At 39.8% G+C, this 25,098-nt stretch overlaps 1 protein-coding gene across 4 annotated transcripts in view; it reads right to left on the bottom strand.

Annotated features, from left to right (window-relative positions):
- Positions 1-25,098, bottom strand: part of ARHGAP40 (Rho GTPase activating protein 40) — a 403,388-nt gene that overhangs the window by 184,166 nt on the left and 194,124 nt on the right. The gene's annotated exons all lie outside the window — the stretch shown is intronic.

Here is a 25,098-nt window from a genome sequence, read left to right as displayed (position 1 = left end):
ATCAGCCAATCGGATTGAACTTGAATCCAATTGGCTGATTCAATCAGCCAATCAGATTTTTCCTACCTTTATTCCGATTGGCTGATAGAATCCTATCAGCCAATCGGAATTCGAGGGACGCCATCTTGGATGACGTCACTTAAAGGAACCTTCATTCATCGTCTAGTCGTCGGGAGAAGAGGATGTTCCGCGCCGGAGGTCTTGAAGATGGAGCCGCTTCTCATCGGATGGATGAAAATAGAAGATGCCGCTTGGATGAAGATGTTAGCCGGTCCGGATGTCCTCTTCTGCCCGGATAGGATGAAGACTTCTGCCGCTCCGGATGTCTTCTTTTGGTCCATCGCTGCTCGGCTGAGTGAAGACGACTCAAGGTAGGGAGATCTTCAGGGGGATAGTGTTAGGTTTATTTAATTGGGGTTTGGGTTAGAGTAGGGGTATGTGGGTGGTGGGTTGTAATGTTGGGGGTGGTATTGTGTTTTTTTTACAGGCAAAAGAGCCGATTTCTTTGGGGCATGCCCCGCAAAAAGCCCTTTTAAGGGCTGGTAAGGTAATAGAGCTGTTAACTATTTTAATTTAGATTAGGGTAGGGAATTTTTTTATTTTGGGGGGCTTTGTTATTTTATTAGGGGCCTTAGAGTAGGTGTAATTAGCTTAAAATTCTTGTAATCTTTTTTTATTTTTTGTAATTTAGTGGGGGGTTTTTGTAATTTAGTTTAGTTTATTTAATTGTAGGTAATTGTAGGTAATTTATTTAATTAATTTATTGATAGTGTAGTGTTAGGTTTAATTGTATCTTAGGTTAGGATTTATTTTACAGGTAATTTTGTAATTATTTTAACTAGGTAGCTATTAAATAGTAAATAACTATTTAATAGCTATTGTACCTAGTTAAAAGAAATACAAAGTTGCCTGAAAAATAAATATAAATCCTAAAATAGCTACAATATAATTATTCGTTATATTGTAGCTATATTAGGGTTTATTTTACAGGTATTTAGTTTTAAATAGGAAAACTTTAGTTAATAATATTTAATTTATTTCGTTAGAATAAAATTATATTTAACTTAGGGGGGTGTTAGGGTTAGGCTTAGCTTTAGGGGTTAATACATTTATTAGAGTAGCGGCGAGGTCCGGTCGGCAGATTAGGGGTTAATACTTGAAGTTAGGTGTCGCCGATGTTAGGGAGGGCAGATTAGGGGTTAATACTATTTATTATAGGGTTTGCGAGGCAGGAGTGAGGCGGTTTAGGGGTTAATACATTTATTATAGTGGCGGCGAGGTCCGGTCGGAAGATTAGGGGTTAATAAGTGTAGGTAAGGTAGCGGCGACGTTGGGGGGGCAGATTAGGGGTTAATAAATATTATGTAGGTGTCGGCGATGTTAGGGGCAGCAGATTAGGGGTACATAGGGATAATGTAGGTGGCGGCGGTGTGCGGTCGGCAGATTAGGGGTTAATAAAATTTATAGAGTCACGTGGCAGCGATGTGGGGGGACCTCGGTTTAGGGGTACATAGGTAGTTTATGGGTGTTAGTGTACTTTAGAGCACAGAAGTTAAGAGCTTTATGAACCGGCGTTAGCCCAGAAAGCTCTTAACTACTGACTTTTTTCTGCGGCTGGAGTCTTGTCGGTAGAGGCTCTACCGCTCACTTCAGCCAAGACTCTAAATACCGGCGTTAGGAAGATCCCATTGAAAAGATAGGATACGCAATTGGCGTAAGGGGATCTGCGGTATGGAAAAGTCACGGCTGGAAAGTGAGAGTTAGACCCTTTCCTGACTGACTCTATATACCAGCGGGCAGTAAAAAGCAGCGTTAGGACCCCTTAACGCTGATTTTGACGGCTAATGCAGAACTCTAAATCTAGGCGTGTGTTATTTGCTATGTGGAGGTTTGGCGGTTTAGGAGTTAGTATGTTAATTAGGTTTATTGCGATGTGGGGGTTAGCAATTCAGGGGTTAATCGGTTAATTAGGTTTATTGCGATGTGGGGGTTGGCGGTTTAGGGGTTAATAGTATAAATTAGTTGGCGTTGTAGGGTTTGGCGGTTTACGGGTTAATATTGTAATTTATTTAGTTGACGTTGTGTGGGTTTGGCAGTGTAAGGGTTAGGTAGTTTCTGTTTTATTTGTTAATACATAGTACGGGCGGTTATGTTTATTTTTTTCTTAATACTTCGTGCGAGCGTTTTTAAATTTATTTGTTTATTTCTTGCGGGCGGTTGCATGAATTCTTTCACCACCCTACCATTTTCGGAATCCACCTGGATGCAGCTCTGCTGCATCCAGGTGGATTCTTTTGCCTGCACGCACAGCCAACATTCCTTTGAGGATGCGTGTGCAACTGACGACGGACCCGTTACAAACGCAATTATAGTATAGATGTATGTATTTCTAATGGTATAAAACTAAATCAGTAATTTTATGATATAACTGTAAAAGGAAAAGGAATTACATACATGAACGATATCTATAACTGTCGTACAAACAACATCATCTATTGTATTGAATGTTTATGTGGCAAAAAATATGTGGGGATGTCGACCCGAGAATTAAGGACCAGACTAGATGAGCACCTTGGAAATATTCGCAATGCTAAAATCGATTTGGAAAAGGGAAGGAAGATCACAACAGTGGCTAAACATTTCCTAATAAATCACGAAAGCAAAGCAGACCTAAACCGCTGGATCCTCCAGAAAGTGAAACCAGGAATAAGAGGAGGGGACATATTTATATTCTCTTTTTTCTTCTTACTTATTAAACTTATTGGATGATTTTCTTATCATCTTTATTTATACACTAGCAAGTAGTAGGGGCATGGATAATAGCCTTAACTATCTGCTTGCCTAAATACATTATTTGATCATATTTGTTTTTCCCCCTATTTTACTTGCTCTGTCTTGTATATAAGAGTGTACATATTACCACAGTATTATGTTTTTTTAATGTATTAATAAAGGTTATATTTTTTTCTGAACCAATCCTCCTACACCCTTTCCGTTTAGTAATCTAGGCTCTTGTTAATGAGTGTGCCATAAATAATACCTATTTTCCTCTCCCTATTTTTTGACTATAACTGTAAAACTAATCTGAAGTTATTATTCTGAAAATGAAACTTTCATCTGGTTGTAAATATTAAGAATATAAGAAGCAGTAAGACTAAGTCTTTAAATCAAATCTTATTCACTAGTGAGTGATTTAAATTGATTTGAGTTAAATCAAATCCACCCTGAGACTGAGTAAGCCATTATTCTGCATTACTCTAAAAGGTATAAACCATGTACCTATCTGTGTTACCTTGCAGGTGAACTGCAGGCAGATTACTGGATATACAGTATATCTGCATATAAATAGGGTGCATCAGATGGTGTGGTATTGGAATTAGCTTGCAGGGCACCTTGCTCTGACCTAGTCAGGGGAGGGCTGGCAACTGAAGCATGGTGAGAAATGTCCCTGTACTGTCCTTTATCCTCATTTAATATCACCTTAAAGCATTGCTCGATTCACTGGATAAAAGACAGTTACAAAGCAAGTGTCAGTTTTCTGTATACATTTACAAACCTATACAAAAATGAATGGGCTTCTGTAGACAGTGTGTACATACAATAGAATAGAAGAACAGACCAGCACTCTAGTATTTCATGGATAAAGTGAATTGCCAACACTATCACAACAATTCTGCCCACTTTGTCCCGGGAGTTGCATCACACAATTCCCAATGCCAGTTGTCTAAAGTGTACGTGGGTATGCAGCTGATAGAGGGTTGCAGTGGCAGATGTTTATTCTAATGTGGCCAATTGTGGGAGCTACAGAGTCTGTGCCCGATTTGATGTGGCTGGTAACAGGGCTGCCTCGGGATGTTAAATGGGGTTTCATCTATGCATTTAGCGTCTAGGCAGGGGGACTACAGGGCCAGGGGTCTTAATCGAGCTCTGACATGGGCCTATAGTTTACAGAAGGGCTAGTGGTATGATTTGATTATATTCATTTGTATTTTTGGACAAACAGTTTGTCAAAAATGGATAAATTGGGATTGGGATAGCACTGCTGTATTTTAAATGTAAATTATTTATCACAGAGCAAAAAAGTTTGCATTGTGGCATGACAATGTAAGAACATTATTTGTACCTAAATGGCAGATTCATACACAAAATCATAATCAGTTAAAGAAATAAAAAAAATCATAATACATTTCTTCATACTATTGCAGGACACAGTTTATCCTGTCAAAGGAAAATAAGCCCTAGCACACTGGAAAAAACATAATTTATGTAAGAACTTACCTGATAAATTCATTTCTTTCATATTAGCAAGAGTCCATGAGCTAGTGACGTATGGGATATACATTCCTACCAGGAGGGGCAAAGTTTCCCAAACCTCAAAATGCCTATAAATACACCCCTCACCACACCCACAATTCAGTTTAACGAATAGCCAAGAAGTGGGGTGATAAAAAAGTGCGAAAGCATATAAAATAAGGAATTGGAATAATTGTGCTTTATACAAAATCATAACCACCACAAAAAAAGGGCGGGCCTCATGGACTCTTGCTAATATGAAAGAAATGAATTTATCAGGTAAGTTCTTACATAAATTATGTTTTCTTTCATGTAATTAGCAAGAGTCCATGAGCTAGTGACGTATGGGATAATGACTACCCAAGATGTGGATCTTTCCACACAAGAGTCACTAGAGAGGGAGGGATAAAATAAAGACAGCCAATTCCTGCTGAAAATAATCCACACCCAAAATAAAGTTTAACGAAAAACATAAGCAGAAGATTCAAACTGAAACCGCTGCCTGAAGTACTTTTCTACCAAAAACTGCTTCAGAAGAAGAAAATACATAAAAATGGTAGAATTTAGTAAAAGTATGCAAAGAGGACCAAGTTGCTGCTTTGCAGATCTGGTCAACCGAAGCTTCATTCCTAAACGCCCAGGAAGTAGAAACTGACCTAGTAGAATGAGCCGTAATTCTCTGAGGCGGAGTTTTACCCGACTCAACATAGGCAAGATGAATTAAAGATTTCAACCAAGATGCCAAAGAAATGGCAGAAGCTTTCTGGCCTTTTCTAGAACCGGAAAAGATAACAAATAGACTAGAAGTCTTACGGAAAGATTTCGTAGCTTCAACATAATATTTCAAAGCTCTAACAACATCCAAAGAATGCAACGATTTCTCCTTAGAATTCTTAGGATTAGGACATAATGAAGGAACCACAATTTCTCTACTAATGTTGTTGGAATTCACAACCTTAGGTAAAAATTCAAAAGAAGTTCGCAACACTGCCTTATCCTGATGAAAAATCAGAAAAGGAGACTCACAAGAAAGAGCAGATAATTCAGAAACTCTTCTGGCAGAAGAGATGGCCAAAAGGAACAAAACTTTCCAAGAAAGTAATTTAATGTCCAATGAATGCATAGGTTCAAACGGAGAAGCTTGAAGAGCTCCCAGAACCAAATTCAAACTCCAAGGAGGAGAAATTGACTTAATGACAGGTTTTATACGAACCAAAGCTTGTACAAAACAATGAATATCAGGAAGAATAGCAATCTTCCTGTGAAAAAGAACAGAAAGAGCAGAGATTTGTCCTTTCAAAGAACTTGCAGAAAAACCCTTATCTAAACCATCCTGAAGAAATTGTAAAATTCTCGGTATTCTAAAAGAATGCCAAGAAAAATGATGAGAAAGACACCAAGAAATATAAGTCTTCCAGACTCTATAATATATCTCTCGAGATACAGATTTACGAGCCTGTAACATAGTATTAATGACAGAGTCAGAGAAACCTCTTTGACCAAGAATCAAGCGTTCAATCTCCATACCTTTAAATTTAAGTATTTCAGATCCTGATGGAAAAAGGGACCTTGTGACAGAAGGTCTGGTCTTAACGGAAGAGTCCACGGTTGGCAAGAGGCCATCCGGACAAGATCCGCATACGAAAACCTGTGAGGCCATGCCGGAGCTACCAGCAGAACAAACGAGTATTCCTTCAGAATCTTGGAGATTACTCTTGGAAGAAGAACAAGAGGCGGAAAGATATAGGCAGGATGATACTTCCAAGGAAGTGATAATGCATCCACTGCCTCCGCCTGAGGATCCCGGGATCTGGACAGATACCTGGGAAGTTTCTTGTTTAGATGGGACGCCATCAGATCTATTTCTGGAAGTTCCCACATTTGAACAATGTGAAGAAATACCTCTGGGTGAAGAGACCATTCGCCCGGATGCAACGTTTGGCGACTGAGATAATCCGCTTCCCAATTGTCTATACCTGGGATATGAACCGCAGAGATTAGACAGGAGCTGGATTCCGCCCAAACCAAAATTCGAGATACTTCTTTCATAGCCAGAGGACTGTGAGTCCCTCCTTGATGACTGATGTATGCCACAGTTGTGACATTGTCTGTCTGAAAACAAATGAACGATTCTCTCTTCAGAAGAGGCCAAAACTGAAGAGCTCTGAAAATTGCACGGAGTTCCAAAATATTGATCGGTAATCTCACCTCCTGAGATTCCCAAACTCCTTGTGCCGTCAGAGATCCCCACACAGCTCCCCAACCCGTGAGACTTGCATCTGTTGAAATTACAGTCCAGGTCGGAAGCACAAAAGAAGCCCCCTGAATTAAACGATGGTGATCTGTCCACCATGTTAGAGAGTGTCGAACAATCGGTTTTAAAGATATTGTTTGAGATATCTTCGTGTAATCCTTGCACCATTGCTTCAGCATACAGAGCTGAAGAGGTTGCATGTGAAAACGAGCAAAGGGGATCGCATCCGATGCAGCAGTCATAAGACCTAGAATTTCCATGCATAAGGCTACCGAAGGGAATGATTGTGACTGAAGGTTTCGACAAGCTGCAATCAATTTTAGACGTCTCTTGTCTGTTAAAGACAGAGTCATGGACACTGAATCCATCTGGAAACCCAGAAAGGTTACCCTTGTCTGAGGAATCAAAGAACTTTTTGGTAAATTGATCCTCCAACCATGATCTTGAAGAAACAACACAAGTCGATTCGTATGAGATTCTGCTAAATGTAAAGACTGAGCAAGTACCAAGATATCGTCCAAATAAGGAAATACCACAATACCCTGTTCTCTGATTACAGACAGAAGGGCACCGAGAACCTTTGTAAAAATTCTTGGAGCTGTAGCTAGGCCAAACGGCAGAGCCACAAACTGGTAATGCTTGTCCAGAAAAGAGAATCTCAGGAACTGATAATGATCTGGATGAATCGGAATATGCAGATATGCATCCTGTAAATCTATTGTGGACATATAATTCCCTTGCTGAACAAAAGGCAAGATAGTCCTTACAGTTACCATTTTGAACGTTGGTATCCGTACATAACGATTCAATATTTTTAGATCCAGAACTGGTCTGAAGGAGTTCTCCTTCTTTGGTACAATGAAGAGATTTGAATAAAACCCCATCCCGTTCCGGAACTGGAACTGGCATAATTACTCCAGTCAACTCTAGATCTGAAACACATTTCAGAAACGCTTGAGCTTTTACTGGATTTACTGGGACACGGGAAAGAAAAAATCTCTTTGCAGGAGGTCTCATCTTGAAACCAATTCTGTACCCTTCTGAAACAATGTTCTGAATCCAAAGATTGTGAACAGAATTGATCCAAATTTCCTTGAAAAAACGTAACCTGCCCCCTACCAGCTGAGCTGGAATGAGGGCCGCACCTTCATGTGGACTTAGAAGCAGGCTTTGCCTTTCTAGCTGGCTTGGATTTATTCCAGACTGGAGATGGTTTCCAAACTGAAACTGCTCCTGAGGATGAAGGATCAGGCTTTTGTTCTTTGTTGAAACGAAAGGAACGAAAACGATTATTAGCCCTACTTTTACCTTTAGATTTTTTATCCTGTGGTAAAAAAGTTCCTTTCCCACCAGTAACAGTTGAAATGATGGAATCCAACTGAGAACCAAATAATTTGTTACCCTGGAAAGAAATAGAAAGTAAAGTTGATTTAGAAGCCATATCAGCATTCCAAGTTTTAAGCCATAAAGCTCTTCTAGCTAAAATAGCTAGAGACATAAACCTGACATCAACTCTGATAATATCAAAAATGGCATCACAGATAAAATTATTAGCATGCTGAAGAAGAATAATAATATCATGAGAATCACGATGTGTTACTTGTTGCGCTAAAGTTTCCAACCAAAAAGTTGAAGCTGCAGCAACATCAGCCAAAGATATTGCAGGTCTAAGAAGATTACCTGAACACAGATAAGCTTTTCTTAGAAAGGACTCAATTTTCCTATCTAGAGGATCCTTAAACGAAGTACCATCTGACGTAGGAATAGTAGTACGTTTAGCAAGGGTAGAAATAGCCCCATCAACTTTAGGGATTTTGTCCCAAAATTCCAATCTGTCAGACGGCACAGGATAAAAATGCTTAAAACGTTTAGAAGGAGTAAATGAATTACCCAATTTATCCCATTCTTTGGAAATTACTGCAGAAATAGCATTAGGAACAGGAAAAACTTCTGGAATAACCACAGGAGCTTTAAATACTTTATCCAAACGTTTAGAATTAGTATCAAGAGGACCGGAATCCTCTATTTCTAAAGCAATTAGTACTTCTTTAAGTAAAGAACAAATAAATTCCATTTTAAATAAATATGAAGATTTATCAGCATCAACCTCAGAGACAGAATCCTCTGAACCAGAGGAGTCATCAGAATCAGAATGATGATGTTCATTTAAAAATTCATCTGTAGGGAGAGAAGTTTTAAAAGATTTTTTACGTTTACTAGAAGGAGAAATAACAGACATAGCCTTCTTAATGGATTCAGAAACAAAATCTCTTATATTATCAGGAACATTCTGCACCTTAGATGTTGAAGGAACTGCAACAGGCAATGGTACTTTACTAAAGGAAATATTATCTGCTTTAACAAGTTTGTCATGACAATCAATACAAACAACAGCTGGAGAAATAGCTACCAAAAGTTTACAGCAGATACACTTAGCTTTGGTAGATTCAGCACTTGACAGCGATTTTCCTGTAGTATCTTCTGACTCAGATGCAACGTGAGACATCTTGCAATATGTAAGAGAAAAAACAACATATATATAAAGCAAAATTGATCAAATTCCTTAAATGACAGTTTCAGGAATGGGAAAAAATGCCAAAGAACAAGCTTCTAGCAACCAGAAGCAATAAAAAAATGAGACTTAAATAATGAGGAGACTAAAGCGACGCCCATATTATTTGGCGCCTAAATGCTTTTGGCGCCAAAATGACGCCACATCCGGAACGCCGACATTTTTGGCGCGAAATAACGTCAAAAAATGACGTAACTTCCGGCGACACGTATGACGCCGGAAACGGAAATAGAATTTTTGCGCCAAAAAAGTCCGCGCCAAGAATGACGCAATAAAATGAAGCATTTTCAGCCCCCGCGAGCCTAATAGCCCACCGGGAAGAGTCAAATTTTTGAAGGTAAGAAAAAATGGTTAAATCAAAAATGCATTATCCCAAATATGAAACTGACTGTCTGAAAATAAGGAAAGTTGAACATTCTGAGTCAAGGCAAATAAATGTTTGAATACATATATTTAGAACTTTATAAACAAAGTGCCCAACCATAGCTTGGAGTGTCACAGAAAATAAGACTTACTTATCCCAGGACACTCATCTACATATAGCAGATAGCCAAACCAGTACTGAAACGAGAATCAGCAGAGGTAATGGTATATATAAGAGTATATCGTCGATCTGAAAAAGGAGGTAAGAGATGAATCTCTACGACCGATAACAGAGAACCTATGAAATAGACCCCGTAGAAGGAGATCACTGCATTCAAATAGGCAATACTCTTCTCACATCCCTCTGACATTCACTGCACGCTGAGAGGAAAACCGGGCTCCAACTTGCTGCGGAGCGCATATCAACGTAGAATCTAGCACAAACTTACTTCACCACCTCCATTGGAGGCAAAGTTTGTAAAACTGAATTGTGGGTGTGGTGAGGGGTGTATTTATAGGCATTTTGAGGTTTGGGAAACTTTGCCCCTCCTGGTAGGAATGTATATCCCATACGTCACTAGCTCATGGACTCTTGCTAATTACATGAAAGAAAAACACATTGCCTGACCCTTAAAATGAGAGAGATATGGGGCGGCAGATAGCAGCACCTTCTCTTTTCAACAAAGGGTATATATATATGTGTATATATATATATATATATATATAAAATTTGGCAGCGGCACACACTGGTACCTCTACCATCTAAGGGAAATAGGCAGTGGCGTAATTTGCAGAGAGGCTGTTAGGGAAAGGGGTGTGTCTAGAAGAGAGGGTGGAATAAGACGAAGCACATCTTTTTTTTCTCTCAGGTGATTATTGAATTGCTGCCTGATAGGAAAACAGCTGCATAAAAGCATAGGAGATGGGGGGAAATAAACCCGGACAGAGCAGGAAGGAGAAAACATGTGTGACAGTCGCACAGCAACAGGGCTTGCCTGGGGATCCCCTTTTGTGCTTTGTGATAGGAAGCATTGTCGAGGTACCTGTCCCAACTCATCATGTCAAGCATCATGCCATCTTACCCCATACTCTTAAAGAATATGGTCCAAAAAAGTAACTGGCATATAAACAGAGGTATTGTTATTTCCTGTAGTTTAGTTTATAACTGGGTGGCCCAGCGGAACAGGGGTTAGGGAGGGGTGGGGTTCCCTACACTACAGAAATAAATGTGAGGGAGGGATGGGTCTCTACGCTACAGTCAATTGTTTTGAGGGGGGAGGTGGAACCCTACACTACTGAAAAAAGTTGATCTTGTTCGGGGAAGATTAAGAGCTCCTCTATATAAAAATATAAATAAAAGTAAAATAATTTGTTACTAGCAGACTGGCTGCCAGTAAGAAATATAGCAGGGAGCAGTGGGAGGGTTAGAGAGCTGCTTGGGGGATCAGGGAGGTGGGATCTACACTACATAAATATTTTTAAAAAATGCCCTAAGGGATCCCAAATAAGCTTTTACAACCATGGGCACGATCAAATATACAGCGCAGGTTTTGGCGCAAGCGTGGGAACCTGCGCCGCCCGTAATTTCACCTCGCACATCGGGGTATTACATAAACCCCGCCGGCAGTTCCTAAAGTGCCGTAAGTCGGATAAACTAGCGATGTCCAGAAATGAGCGTAAATACAAATTTCTGGAGTCGCCCGTGACTTACGGCACTTTAGAAACTGCCGGCGCCTAAGAAAAGTAAAGAAAATAACAAATCTCCCGTAAAAGTCTAACATGCCTCCCAAAAATAAGCCCAGCACGTAAAACCCCTATATCCGCAACCCCCCCTCTCATTACTAATATTAAATGTATTAACCCCTAGACCGACAACCCCCCACAACGCAATATGCCTATTTAAACTATTAACCCCTATATCTGCCATAAAACCCAAACCGCAAGGAATAACTAAATTATTAACCCCTGAATCCACCAACCCCAACATCGCAAACTACCTCTTAAAACTATTAACCCTTAATCCGCCATTAACCCACAACGCAATAAACCTATTCAAGTATTAACCCCTAAACCGCCATAGCCCACATAGCCTATTAAATGTATTAACCCCTAATCTGCCGCCGCCAACGTCGCCGCCACTATAATAAAGTTTATTTTATTTAATTGTAGTTAATTAAGTTAATTTATTTAATGATAGTGTAGTGTTAGGTGTAATTGTAACTTAGGTTAGGATTTATTTTACAAGTAATTTTGTATTTATTTTAGCTAGGTAGCTATTAAATAGTTATTAACTATTTAATAACTATTGTACCTAGTTACAATAAATACAAAGTTGCCTGAAAAATAAAAATAAATCCTAAAATAGCTACAATGTAATTATTAATTATATTGTAGCTATCTTAGGGTTTATTTTATAGGTATTTAGTTTTAAATAGGAATAATTTAGTTAATAATAGTAATATTATTTAGATTTATTTAAATAATATTTAAGTTAGGGGGTGTTAGGGTTAGGGTTAGACTTAGGTTTATGGGTTAATAACTTTATTATAGTGGCGGCGACGTTGGCGGCGGCAGATTAGGGGTTAATAGACTTTATTAGTTATTGCGGTGGGGGATTGCGGTTGACAGGTAGATAGACATTGCGCATGTGTTAGGTGTTAGTTTATTTTTGCAGGCATTTTTGGGAGTTGTGGTGCTCCCATACTCAGCGCAAGGCCTGCTACGGCTGCCTTTTATGGCGAGGTAAAAATGGAGTAAGATTTCTCCATTTTCGCCATGTAAGGCCTTGCGCTGGATATTGGATACCGATTTACGACGTGGTCCCATGTTAGCCTATGGGAGTAATAATTGCGAGCGACGGGTGAAATATATGCGCGTAACTTCTATGCTATGCCGTATATGTAATTCCAAAATGACGTAAAATCTGGCGCCAGAGGATTTTGCGGGCGACGCTGCATATGTAATGGAGGCCCATATAACTTATGACATAGTTTTGTGTAAATAATTTCAGTGAGAAACTAAAAAAAAAGTTAAATTATTTTTTATATATATAATTGTATTAGGTGGCCAAATAGTGGCATCAATAATACCAAAATGAACTTAGATCAATACATTTGGTTGCCTACTTCAAAACATAATTTATGCTTACCTTATAAATTAATTTATTTCATGGTAGTGAGAGTCCTCGATCCAATACTCCTGTGAATTACTCTTCCCTACCACTACGAGGAGGCAAAGATTCCCAAACCTCAAGAGCTCTGTAAAAACCCTCCCACCAAACTGGTAAACTAGCCTGCCGTATTGTCAAGCAAAAGAAGGTAGGAAAATAAGTAAGAGCAAAAAAATAAACCAGCACCAAAAAACAGGGTGGGGCCTTGTGGACTTTAAATTAATTTATCAGGTAAGCATAAGTTATGTTTTCTTTCATACAAGTGGTGAGAGTCCATGATCCATTACTCCTGAGAACTAATAACAAAGCTGTGAAGTCCACAAGTAATGAGAAAAAAGGGTGGGATAAAAATAACATGTTTTTCACAGAGAAACTAAATCCACAATCGCAATAGAACCCAAAGAAAAAACATAATTTATGTAAGAACTTACCTGATAAATTCATTTCTTTGATATTAGCAAGAGTCCATGAGCTAGTGACGTATGGGATATACATTCCTACCAGGAGGGGCAAAGTTTCCCAAACCTCAAAATGCCTATAAATACACCCCTCACCACACCCACAAATCAGTTTAACGAATAGCCAAGAAGTGGGGTGATAAGAAAAAAGTGCGAAAGCATAAAAAAATAAGGAATTGGAATAATTGTGCTTTATACAAAAAAATCATAACCACCACAAAAAAGGGTGGGCCTCATGGACTCTTGCTAATATGAAAGAAATGAATTTATCAGGTAAGTTCTTACATAAATTATGTTTTCTTTCATGTAATTAGCAAGAGTCCATGAGCTAGTGACGTATGGGATAATGAATACCCAAGATGTGGAACTTCCACGCAAGAGTCACTAGAGAGGGAGGGATCAAATAAAGACAGCCAATTCCGCTGAAAAAATAATCCACAACCCAAATCAAAAGTTTCAATCTTTATAATGAAAAAACTGAAATTATAAGCAGAAGAATCAAACTGAAACCGCTGCCTGAAGTACTTTTCTACCAAAAACTGCTTCAGAAGAAGAAAACACATCAAAATGGTAGAATTTAGTAAAAGTATGCAAAGAAGACCAAGTTGCTGCTTTGCAAATCTGATCAACCGAAGCTTCATTCCTAAACGCCCAGGAAGTAGAAACTGACCTAGTAGAATGAGCTGTAATCCTTTGAGGCGGAGTTTTGCCCGACTCAACATAAGCATGATGAATCAAAGACTTTAACCAAGATGCCAAAGAAATGGCAGAAGCCTTCTGGCCTTTCCTAGAACCGGAAAAGATAACAAATAGACTAGAAGTCTTTCGGAAATCTTTAGTAGCTGCAACATAATATTTCAAAGCTCTAACTACATCCAAAGAATGCAACGATCTTTCCTTAGAATTCTTAGGATTAGGACACAATGAAGGAACCACAATTTCTCTACTAATGTTGTTAGAATTCACAACCTTAGGTAAAAATTTAAATGAAGTTCGTAACACCGCCTTATCCTGATGAAAAATCAGAAAAGGAGACTCACAAGAAAGAGCAGATAATTCAGAAACTCTTCTAGCAGAAGAGATGGCCAAAAGAAACAAAACTTTCCAAGAAAGTAATTTAATATCCAGCGAATGCATAGGTTCAAACGGAGGAGCTTGAAGAGCCCCCAAAACCAAATTCAAACTCCAAGGAGGAGAAATTGACTTAATGACAGGTTTTATACGAACCAAAGCCTGTACAAAACAATGAATATCAGGAAGATTAGCAATCTTTCTGTGAAACAGCACAGAAAGAGCAGAAATTAGTCCTTTCAAGGAACTTGCAGACAAACCTTTATCCAAACCATCCTGAAGAAACTGTAAAATTCTCGGAATTCTAAAAGAATGCCTAGAAAAATGATGAGAAGAACACCAAGAAATGTCTTCCAGACTCGATAATATATCTTCCTAGACACAGATTTACGAGCCTGTAACATAGTTTTAATTACGGAGTCAGAGAAACCTCTATGACTGAGAATCAAGCGTTCAATCTCCATACCTTCAAATTTATTGATTTGAGATCCTGATGGAAAAAAGGACCTTGCGATAGAAGGTCTGGTCTTAACGGAAGAGTCCACAGTTGGCAAGTAGCCATCCGAACAAGATCCGCATACCAAAACCTGTGAGGCCATGCTGCAGCCACCAGCAGAACAAACGAACGCTCCTTTAGAATCTTGGAAATCACTCTTGGAAGAAGAACTAGAGGCGGAAAGATATAGGCAGGATGATACTTCCAAGGAAGTGACAATGCATCCACTGCTTCCGCCTGAGGATCCCTGGATCTGGACAGATACCTGGGGAGCTTCTTGTTTAGATGAGAAGCCATCAGATCTATTTCTGGAAGTCCCCAGATTTGAACAATCTGAAGAAATACCTCTGGGTGAAGAAACCATTCGCCCGGATGTAAAGTCTGGCGACTGAGATAATCCGCTTCCCAATTGTCTATACCTGGGATGTGAACCGCAGAAATTAGACAGGAGCTGGATTCCGCCCATGCAAGTATTCGAGATACTTCTTTCATAGCCAGAGGACTGTGAGTCCCTCCTTGATGATTGACATATGCCATGGTTGTGACATTGTCCGTTTGAAAACAATTGAACGACTCCCTCTTTAGAAGCGGCCACGACTGAAGAGCTCTGAAAATCGCACGGAGTTCCAAAATGTTGATTGGTAATCTCGCCTCCTGAGATTCCCAAACCCCCTGCGCTGTCAGAGACCCCCATACAGCTCCCCAACCTGTCAGACTCGCATCCGTTGAGATCACAGTCCAGGTTGGAAGAACAAAAGAAGCCCCTTGAATTAAACAATGGTGATCTGTCCACCACGTCAGAGAGTGTCGTACAATCGGTTTTAAAGATATTAATTGTGATATCTTTGTATAATCCCTGCACCACTGGTTTAGCATACAGAGCTGAAGAGGTCGCATGTGAAAACGAGCAAAGGGGATCGCGTCCGATGCAGCAGTCATAAGACCTAGAATTTCCATGCATAAGGCTACCGAAGGGAATGATCGAGACTGAAGGTTTCGACAAGCTGAAACAAATTTCAGACGTCTCTTGTCCATCAAAGACAGAGTCATGGACACTGAATCTATCTGGAAACCTAAAAAGGTTACCCTTGTCTGAGGAATCAATGAACTCTTTGGTAAATTGATCCTCCAACCATGTTCTTGAAGAAACGATACAAGTCGATTCGTATGAGATTCTTCTAAATGTGAAGACTGAGCAAGTACCAAGATATCGTCCAAATAAGGAAATACCACAATACCCTTTTCTCTGATTACAGATAGAAGGGCACCGAGAACCTTTGTAAAAATCCTTGGAGCTGTTGCTAGGCCAAACGGCAGAGCCACAAACTGGTAATGCTTGTCTAGAAAAGAGAATCTCAGAAACTGAAAATGATCTGGATGAATCGGAATGTACAGATATGCATCTTGTAAATCTATTGTGGACATATAATGCCCTTGCTGAACAAAAGGCAGAATAGTCCTTATAGTTACCATTTTGAATGTTGGTATTCTTACATAAGGATTCAATATTTTTAAATCCAGAACTGGTCTGAAGGAATTCTCCTTCTTTGGTACAATGAATAGATTTGAGTAAAACCCCAGACCAGCGAATTTCCAGAAGTAGCTTCTGATCCAGGGTCACTCTGAGACATCTTGCAATATGTAATAGAAAAAACAACATATAAAGCAAAATTTGATCAAATTCCTTAAATGACAGTTTCAGGAATGGGAAAAAATGCCAATGAACAAGCTTCTAGCAACCAGAAGCAAATAAACAATGAGACTTAAATAATGTGGAGACAATAATGACGCCCATATTTTTTAGCGCCAAAAAAGACGCCCACATTATTTGGCGCCTAAATGCTTTGGCGCCAAAAATGACGCCACATCCGGTGACGCCGACATCTTTGGTGCAAAAACATCAAAAAAATGACGCAAATACAAACAACTTCCGGTGACAAGTATGACGCCGGAAATGACTAAGAAATTTTTTTTGCGCCAAAAAAGTCCGCGCCAAGAATGACGCGATAAAAAGAAGCATTTTCAGCCCCCGCGAGCCTAACAGCCCACAGGAAAAAAGTCAAATTTTAAGGTAAGAAAAATTTATTATTCAAATGCATTATCCCAAATAATGAAACTGACTGTCTGAAATAAGGAATATTGAACATCCTGAATCAAGGCAAATAAATGTTTAAACACATATATTTAGAACTTTATATAAAAGTGCCCAACCATAGCTTAGAGTGTCACAGAAAATAAGACTTATTGAACATCCTGAATCAAGGCAAATAAATGTTTAAACACATGTATTTAGAACTTTATATAAAAGTGCCCAACCATAGCTTAGAGTGTCACAGAAAATAAGACTTACTTACCCCAGGACACTCATCTACATGTAGTAGAAAGCCAAACCAGTACTGAAACGAGAATCAGTAGAGGTAATGGTATATAAGAGTATATCGTCGATCTGAAAAGGGAGGTAAGAGATGAATCTCTACGACCGATAACAGAGAACCTATGAAATAGATCCCATAGAAGGAGACCATTGAATTCAAATAGGCAATACTCTCTTCACATCCCTCTGACATTCACTGCACTCTGAGAGGAAAACCGGGCTCCAGCCTGCTGCGAAGCGCATATCAACGTAGAATCTAGCACAAACTTACTTCACCACCTCCATGGGAGGCAAAGTTTGTAAAACTGATTTGTGGGTGTGGTGAGGGGTGTATTTATAGGCGTTTTGAGGTTTGGGAAACTTTGCCCCTCCTGGTAGGAATGTATATCCCATACGTCACTAGCTCATGGACTCTTGCTAATTACATGAAAGAAAAACAGGGTAAATATTTCCTCTTTTTTTTCAAAGGCAAAAACAAAATTAACCTGAGACAACTTTTTTACCAAAGGCTGCCTCAGAAGAAGCAAAAACATAAAAATGTTTGAAATTTGTAAAAGTATGCAAAGAAGACCAAGTAGCTGCCTTGCAAATTTGTTCAACAAAAGCCTCATTCTTAAAAGCTGAAGAAGTGGCATCTGATTTGGTAGAAGGGGCAGAAATCAGTTTAGGTGGAGCCTGTCCCAACACCTCCAAGTAAGCCTTGCAAATCAAAAGTTTCAACCAAGAAGCCAAAGAAACGGCAGAAGCTTTCTGCAACTTCCTGTAACCAGAAAAATAAACAAGCAAACTGAAATCCTTAGTAGCATGTACTTAGTAAATACTTAAAAAGTGATTTGATACAAAAGTGGTATACTTGTGCAATTGATACATGGTATTATCAAGAGCTTGTCAGCTTCCACTTATTGGTGTTGCATTTTCATCCTAATAATACAATGATCTTGTTGCCTCAAGAAAAAAGATAAAGGCAACAAAATAGTGAAGTACAGTAAGGATAATCAATGCTGTACTTTGAAACAGCCAATGGGCTACTCACATGTTGCAGAGCCTAGACTGGCTCTGGAAGTAACACACACCCACTTTTATACTGTAGGGCAACCAATATACATCTGGTCTTGCTCAAATGTGTAGGTATAAAACAATATTAAAAACTAACCATTCGAATACCTTTCCTGGTGACGTTACGTAAGTGGGCGTGGCTAAAGAGATTCTCACATGTCACCAGCTAAGGTATAGCGACGGTCCCGGTTGTATTGAGGGAAAGTAATGAACAGGATACAATCCGTTTCCATTTGACCTCTAAACCCGTAGACTACGCCCACTGAATACATATAGTGGAACTATACCTGAGTGACGTTAAGTTAAGGGCAATATTGTGGCTTTTTTATCTTTGTATATAGTTTTTAATAAATATTGTTTTATACCTACACATTTGAGCAATACCAGATGTATACTGGTTGCCCTACAGCAGTGCTTTCCAAACTGTGTGTCGTGACACATTAGTGTGTCGGCGGCAGTGTGTAGGTGTGTCCCTGCTTCATCTCAAATTATTTTTTTTTTATATTTTATTTTGTTTTCCGACTTTCCGCCTGCCTGCTACGCATATCACGTGGTTGATACCTAGTGGGTAACAGATCATCTTAACCTAATGGCGCAGTTCAGCTAGAACTGAAACTATTCCCATTGGTGGCACATTGGCTCCTGACTGCACGTGTAGTCTCCTCAATCGGCTAGTGACTGCATGTGTATTCAATGAGTGGGACAGCAGTGTGTTTGCAGCTCAGCTTAAACGTTGAGCTGAAGTCAGAAGTCAAAGTGTTTTTTTTGCAACTAGCTCCCAGTAGTGCATTGCTGCTCCTGCTCTTGATATATGGATAGGAAGTGGAAGCATAAGCATGCTTGATGATGAAATAGAGTGTCTTTATCTAATATTCCATTAAATATTCAGAAATTGTGTTCATCCCATCAACCTCGTACATCCCCATTAAAATAGTAAGTAGTTATTGGTTTTAAGCTTTTTTTAATTCTTGTACATACATACTGTTTCTTGTAAATACATTTCGTTATTATATCATTTATGTATGTGTCCGTATCTCTTAAAACAAGTTAGTTTAACCTCCTGTTTGCCGGTACAACTGAATTACTGTGTCACAAAGTGATGTTGGTCTAAAAAGTGTGTCACCAACATGAAAAGTTTGGAAAGCTCTGCCCTACAGTATAAAATTGGGTGTGTGTTACCTCCAGAGCCAGTCTAGGCTCTGCAACACGTAAGTAGCCTATTGGCTGTTTCAAAGTACAGCATTGATTATCCTTTATGTTATTATGTTGCATTTATCTTTATATTTATTTTTTGTACTTTTATTATTATTTTATAGCATATACTTAGTACTTCAAGGCTCTTACAACATCCAAGTTATGAAGTGGCTTCTCTGAAGAACTCTTAGGATTAGGACATAACAAATAGACAATTTCCCAACTTATATTATCCAAAGTCATCACCTTGGGTAAAAAGTCAAATTTAGTCCTCAAAACTGCCTTATCCTCATGAGAAATAAGATAAGGATGATCACATGAAAGAACAGACAACTCAGAGACTTTTCTAGCAGAAGAGCTAGCCAAAAGAAACAAGCTTAAAGGGACACTGAACCCAAATTTTTTCTTTCATGATTCAAATAGAGCATGCAATTGTAAGCAACTTTCTAATTCACTGCTATTATCAAATTTTCTTCATTCTCTTGGTATCTTTATTTAAAAAGCAAGAATGTAAGTTTAGATGCCGGCCCATTTTTGGTGAACAACCTGGGTTGTTCTTGCTGATTGGTGGATACATTCACCCACCAATAAACAAGTGCTGTCCAGAGTTGTGAACCAAACATTGGCTGGCTCCTAAGCTTAGATGCCTTATCTTTCAAATAAAGATAGCAAGAGAACGAAGAAAAATTGATAATAGGCGTAAATTAGAAAGTTGCTTAAAATTGCATGCTCTATCTGAATCATGAGAGACTCAAAAGGAGAAGCCTATAAAACATTCAATACCAAATTTAGAGAAATTGGTTTAATAACAGGTCAGGAAGATTAGCAACCTTCTTGTGGAACAAAAAAAAGTGCTGTCAGATAAACCCTTATCTAAACCATTCTGCAAAAACTGCAAAATCCTAGGAATCTAAAAAGAATTCCAGGAAAAAAACATGATCTATACACTAGGAAATAAAGGTCCTTCCGACCTTATGATAAATCTTCCTAGTCACAGGCATGTTCGCCTGTATCAAAGAAAATCCTGTCTGCCTGAGAACTAACCATTCAATCTCCATGCCATCGAGCTTAGGAGATTTGAGATCCTGATGGAAAAACTGAACTTGAGACAGAAGGTCTGGATGCAGAGGAAGTGACCATGGGGGGCAACTATACATCTGAACCAGATCTGCATACCAAACCTTGCAAGGCCAAGCTGGAGCAATTAGAATTACCAATTAATTATCTTGCCTAATCTTGGAAATTACTCTGGGAAGAAGAACCACATAGGCTACCCAAAATGATCATGGTGCTACCAGAGCATCCACAAACTCTGCCTAAGGGTCCATGGACCTCAAATCCCAAAACACCTCCATGCATAGAGCGACAGAGGGAAAATAAAGTAACTGAAAGTTTTGACAAGCGTATACCAGCTTCAACCGTCTTTGATCTGCCAAAGAGAGACTCAAGGAAAGAAACTATTTGGTCCTCAGACGAGAGTTGTTTTTCTGGGAGTTCAAAGAACTCTTTGAGAAATTGATTCTCCAACCATGTTGTTAAAGAAAAAACTGCTGGTGTGATATTCTACTAAATTTAAAGATGGAGTTTAAACCAAGATATTGTCCAGGTAAGGAAACACTTCAATGCCCTGAGTTTTGATTACAGACAAAATGGTACCCAAAACTTTTGAGAATATTCTGGGAGCTGTTGCCAGACAAAATGGAAGAGCAACAAACTGAAAATGCTTGTCTATAAAGGCAAACCTTAGAAACTGATAATGTTCCATGTGAATTGGAACATGAAGGTAAGCATCCTTTAAACCTATCATGGACATAAACTGACCTTGCTGAACAAAAGGCAGAATAGTCCAAATAATTTCCATTTTGAAAGTAGGAACTCCTCAGACTCGAAAGCCGACGCAAGGAAAAGACAAGCCCAAATACAAAAAAAAAAACCCTAACATGCGCTAAAAAATATATCAGGAAAACTGATATGAAAGTTCCTTATTTGGCACAATGAAGAGATCTGAATACAATCCCATCCCCTGTTCCAACAGAGGAATATGAACAATCAATCTCGTAGATTCTAGATCTGAAACTGACTGAAAAAAGAACTGAGCCTTCACTGGATTCTTTGGAACATTGGACAGAAAAAGCCTTCCTCTGGGGGGCCTTGTTATGAAACCTATCCAGTAACCCTGAGAGAATATACTTAGATACCAGGGATCCTGAACAGACTGCAACCAAGCCTCCTGAAAAAAGTGCAACCTGTTCCCTACCAGAGCCTCTGGATCGGGGGCTGCACCTTCATGCAGACTTGGATGAGGGAGTAGATTATTTGGACTGCTTAAACTTGCTCCAGTTTGAACTAGGCTTCCAGGCAGAGCCAGAGGAACTTTGTTTCTGAGAGAAGGAATCAGATATCTTATCCCTGTTCTGACAAAAGGAAAATGATTAGAAGCTTTCGATTTACCTTTGAACTGCCTATCCTGAGGAGAAAAGCTAACATACCTACAGTAACAGTAAACTTGATAGAATTCAAACCAGAGCCAAACATCATCCTATAATATAAAAGGCCAAAAGTGTTTGTCCGGAGCTGTCATGCGCAGTAGAGACAGCACAGGACAAACACACCTGGCCTTACCTTACATGCTGTGCTGTTTGCAGCGAATGTGGGCGTGGCTGGGTGGGAGCGTGGGCATGGCCAGGCATGACATGACATGGTCAGGGCGTGATCGGGCGTGGCCGGGGCGCGAGAGAGAGGGGAGAGAAATAGAAAGAAAGGGGGAAAGACAAAAAGAGATAGGAAAGAGCAGAAGAGAGGGGGGAGAGAGAGCAAAATAGAGGGGAAAGAGCAAAAGAGAGGGGAAAGAGCAATATAGAGGGAAGATGGAGCAAAAGAGAGGGGGAGAGAGAGCAAAAGAGAGGGGGGAGAGAGAGCAAAAGAGAGGGGGAGAGAGAGCAAAAGAGAGGGGGGAGAGAGAGAGAGCAAAAGAAAGGGATGAGGGAGAGAGCAAAAGAGAGGGGAGAGAGACAGAGCAAAAGAGAGGGGGAGAGAGAGAGAGTGCAAAAGAGGGGGGCGAGCGCAAAAGAGAGAACACAAAAGAGAGGGAGGAGAGAGAGAGCGTAAAAGAGAGGGGGGAGAGAGCGCAAAAGAGAGGGGGCAGAGAGAAAGCGCAAAATAGAGGGGGAGAGAGCGCAAAAGAGAGGGGGAGAGAGAGAGCGCGCAAGAGAGGGGGAGAGAGAGAGAGTTCAAAAGAGGGGGGAGAGAGAGCACAAAAGAGAGGGGGAGAGAGAGCACAAAAGAGAGGGGGGAGAGAAAGCAAAAGAGAGGGGGGAGAGAAAGTAAAAGAGAGGGGGGAGAGAAAGTAAAAGAGAGGGGGGAGAGAAAGCAAGAGAGAGGGGGGAGCGAGGGAGCAAAAGAGAGGTGGAGCGAGAGAGAGCGCAAAAGAGAGGGGGAGAGAGCGCAAAAGAGAGGAGGAGAGAGCACAAAAGAGAGGGGGAGAGAGAGCAAAGAGACGGGAGAGAGAGAGCGAAAAAAAAAGAGAGGGGGGAGAGAGAGAGCGCAAAAGAGAGGGGGGAGAGAGCGCAAAAGATAGGGGGGAGAGAGAGAGCAAAAGAGAGGGGGGAGAGAGAGAGCAAAAGAGAGGGGGAGAGAGCAAAAGAGAGGGGGAGAGAGAGAGCAAAAGAGAGGGATGGAGAGAGAGAGCAAAAGAGAGGGATGGAGAGAAAGAGCAAAAGAGGGATGGGATGGAGAGAGAGAACAAAAAAAAGGAGAGAGACAGAGCAAAAGAGAGGGGGGAGAGAGAGCAAAAGAGGGGGGAAAGAGCGCAAAAGAGAGGGGGGAAAGAGCGCAAAAGAGAGGGGGGAAAGAGCGCAAAATAGAGGGGGGAGAGAGAGCGCAAAAGAGAGGGGGGGAGAGAGTGCGCAAAAGAGAGGGGGAGAGAGAGCGTGCAAAAGAGAGGGGGAGAGAGAGCGTGCAAAAGAGAGGGGGAGAGAGAGAACGCAAAAGAGAGGGAGGAGAGAGAGCGTGCAAAAGAGAGGGGGAGAGAGAGCAAAAGAGAGGGGGGAGAGAAAGCAAAATAGAGGGGGAGAGAGGGAGTAAAAGAGAAGAGGGAGAGAGTGCAAAAGAGAGGGGGAGAGAGCACAAAAGAGATGGGGAGAGAGAGTTAAAGAGAGGGGGAGAGAGAGCAAAAGAGAGGGGGAGAGAGAGAGCAAAAGAGAGGGGGGAGAGAGAGCAAAAGAGAGGGGGGAGAGAGCAAAAGAGAGGTGGACCAAGAGAGAGAGAGCGCAAAAGAGAGGGGGAGAGAGCGCAAAAGAGAGAGGGAGAGAGCACAAAAGAGACGGGGGAGAGTGCACAAAAGAGAGGGGGGAGAGAGCACAAAAGAGAGGGGGAGAGCACAAAAGAGAGGGGGAGAGAGAGAGCAAGGGGTGGGACCACTTTACTGCAAAAAATGGCCCGTGTGAACGGGCTTTAGGACTAGTCAGATATAAAACCATATCAGCAAACCAAGACTTTAACAATAAAGCCCTTCTAGAAAGTACTGCCAAATACATACTCTTATAATTATTCTTAATGATAATGTCTAAAACAGCATCACAAATGAAAGCATTAGCACTTTACATTAAATCTTTACTAGCAGAATCATCAGAAAACTGCGCTATATTATTACTATTTAACCAAATGGAAGAAGCAGCAGTCACACCAGCAATAAAAACTGCTGGCATAAAAACCTGCGTACTGAAAAGCCCTCCTATGAAAGGATTTGAACTTTCTATGCAGAAAAAGGCACGTGTGTGTGTATATATATATATATATATATATATATATATATATATATATATACACAAAAAAAAACAAAAAGAGAAAGGTGTAGTACTGAGTGTTCACTACTCGTAGCTGTCTCTGTAAGTTAGATATAGTTCCCATGCAACAACAATATAAAAACATATAAAAATAAGAGTTGCACTAATACACTATGATGTGTATAAATAATGGTATAATTGGACTGCACAAGTTCTGTTATTCACATGCTCAGGGGTAATATTATGCGTACAACTGAATTTCAGGACCCATATGCTCCAATCATAGGGCTATATTCCCTGGCGTATCGCGCACACAGAACCCAATGCTTCAAGAGCTGAAAACCAGGCAGCTCTAAGACCATAAAGTGTACCTCCCAGCCTCAAAGTAGAAAGATGTCTTCAGGTGGTGTTAAGCGGTATTATCTGTGTAAGTGCTCTAATGCTCACGCCGAAACGCGTATACTGGTTTGTGTGTACCAGTGCACTGTGTTACTTTCTACTTTTCTTGTTCCTCCCTGGAATACTTTTTTATGGATTTATATTAAAGCATTGACTTTTTAACTCTACAACTGCTTGTCATCCTCTTCTTCGTTTTTGGATACTTATATATATATATATATATATATATATATATATATACATATACATATACATACACACACACGTACAGTATATATATATATATATATATATATATATATATATATATATATATATATATATATATATATATATACATATACACATACACACACACCACACACACACAGGCATACCACAGAGATATTGCAAGTTTGGTTTCAGAGCACAGCAATAAACCAAATATAGCAATAAAGTGAGTCACTAATTTTTTTGTTTCCTAGTGCATATACAGTTATATTTACACTATAATTTAGTCTATTAAGTGTGCTATAGCATTATGTCTAAAACTGACTATGTACATACCTTAATTAATAAAAAAAAGTATTGCTAAAATAATAATAAATAATCTTTTTGATGGTGGTGTGTATATAT

Source organism: Bombina bombina, chromosome 1 (genome assembly GCF_027579735.1).
Source record: "Bombina bombina isolate aBomBom1 chromosome 1, aBomBom1.pri, whole genome shotgun sequence".
In the NCBI taxonomy this organism is placed as follows: Eukaryota; Metazoa; Chordata; class Amphibia; order Anura; family Bombinatoridae; genus Bombina; species Bombina bombina.
The sequence above is the reverse complement of the archived record's forward strand: the minus strand, read 5'-3'. Positions and strand labels throughout refer to the sequence as shown.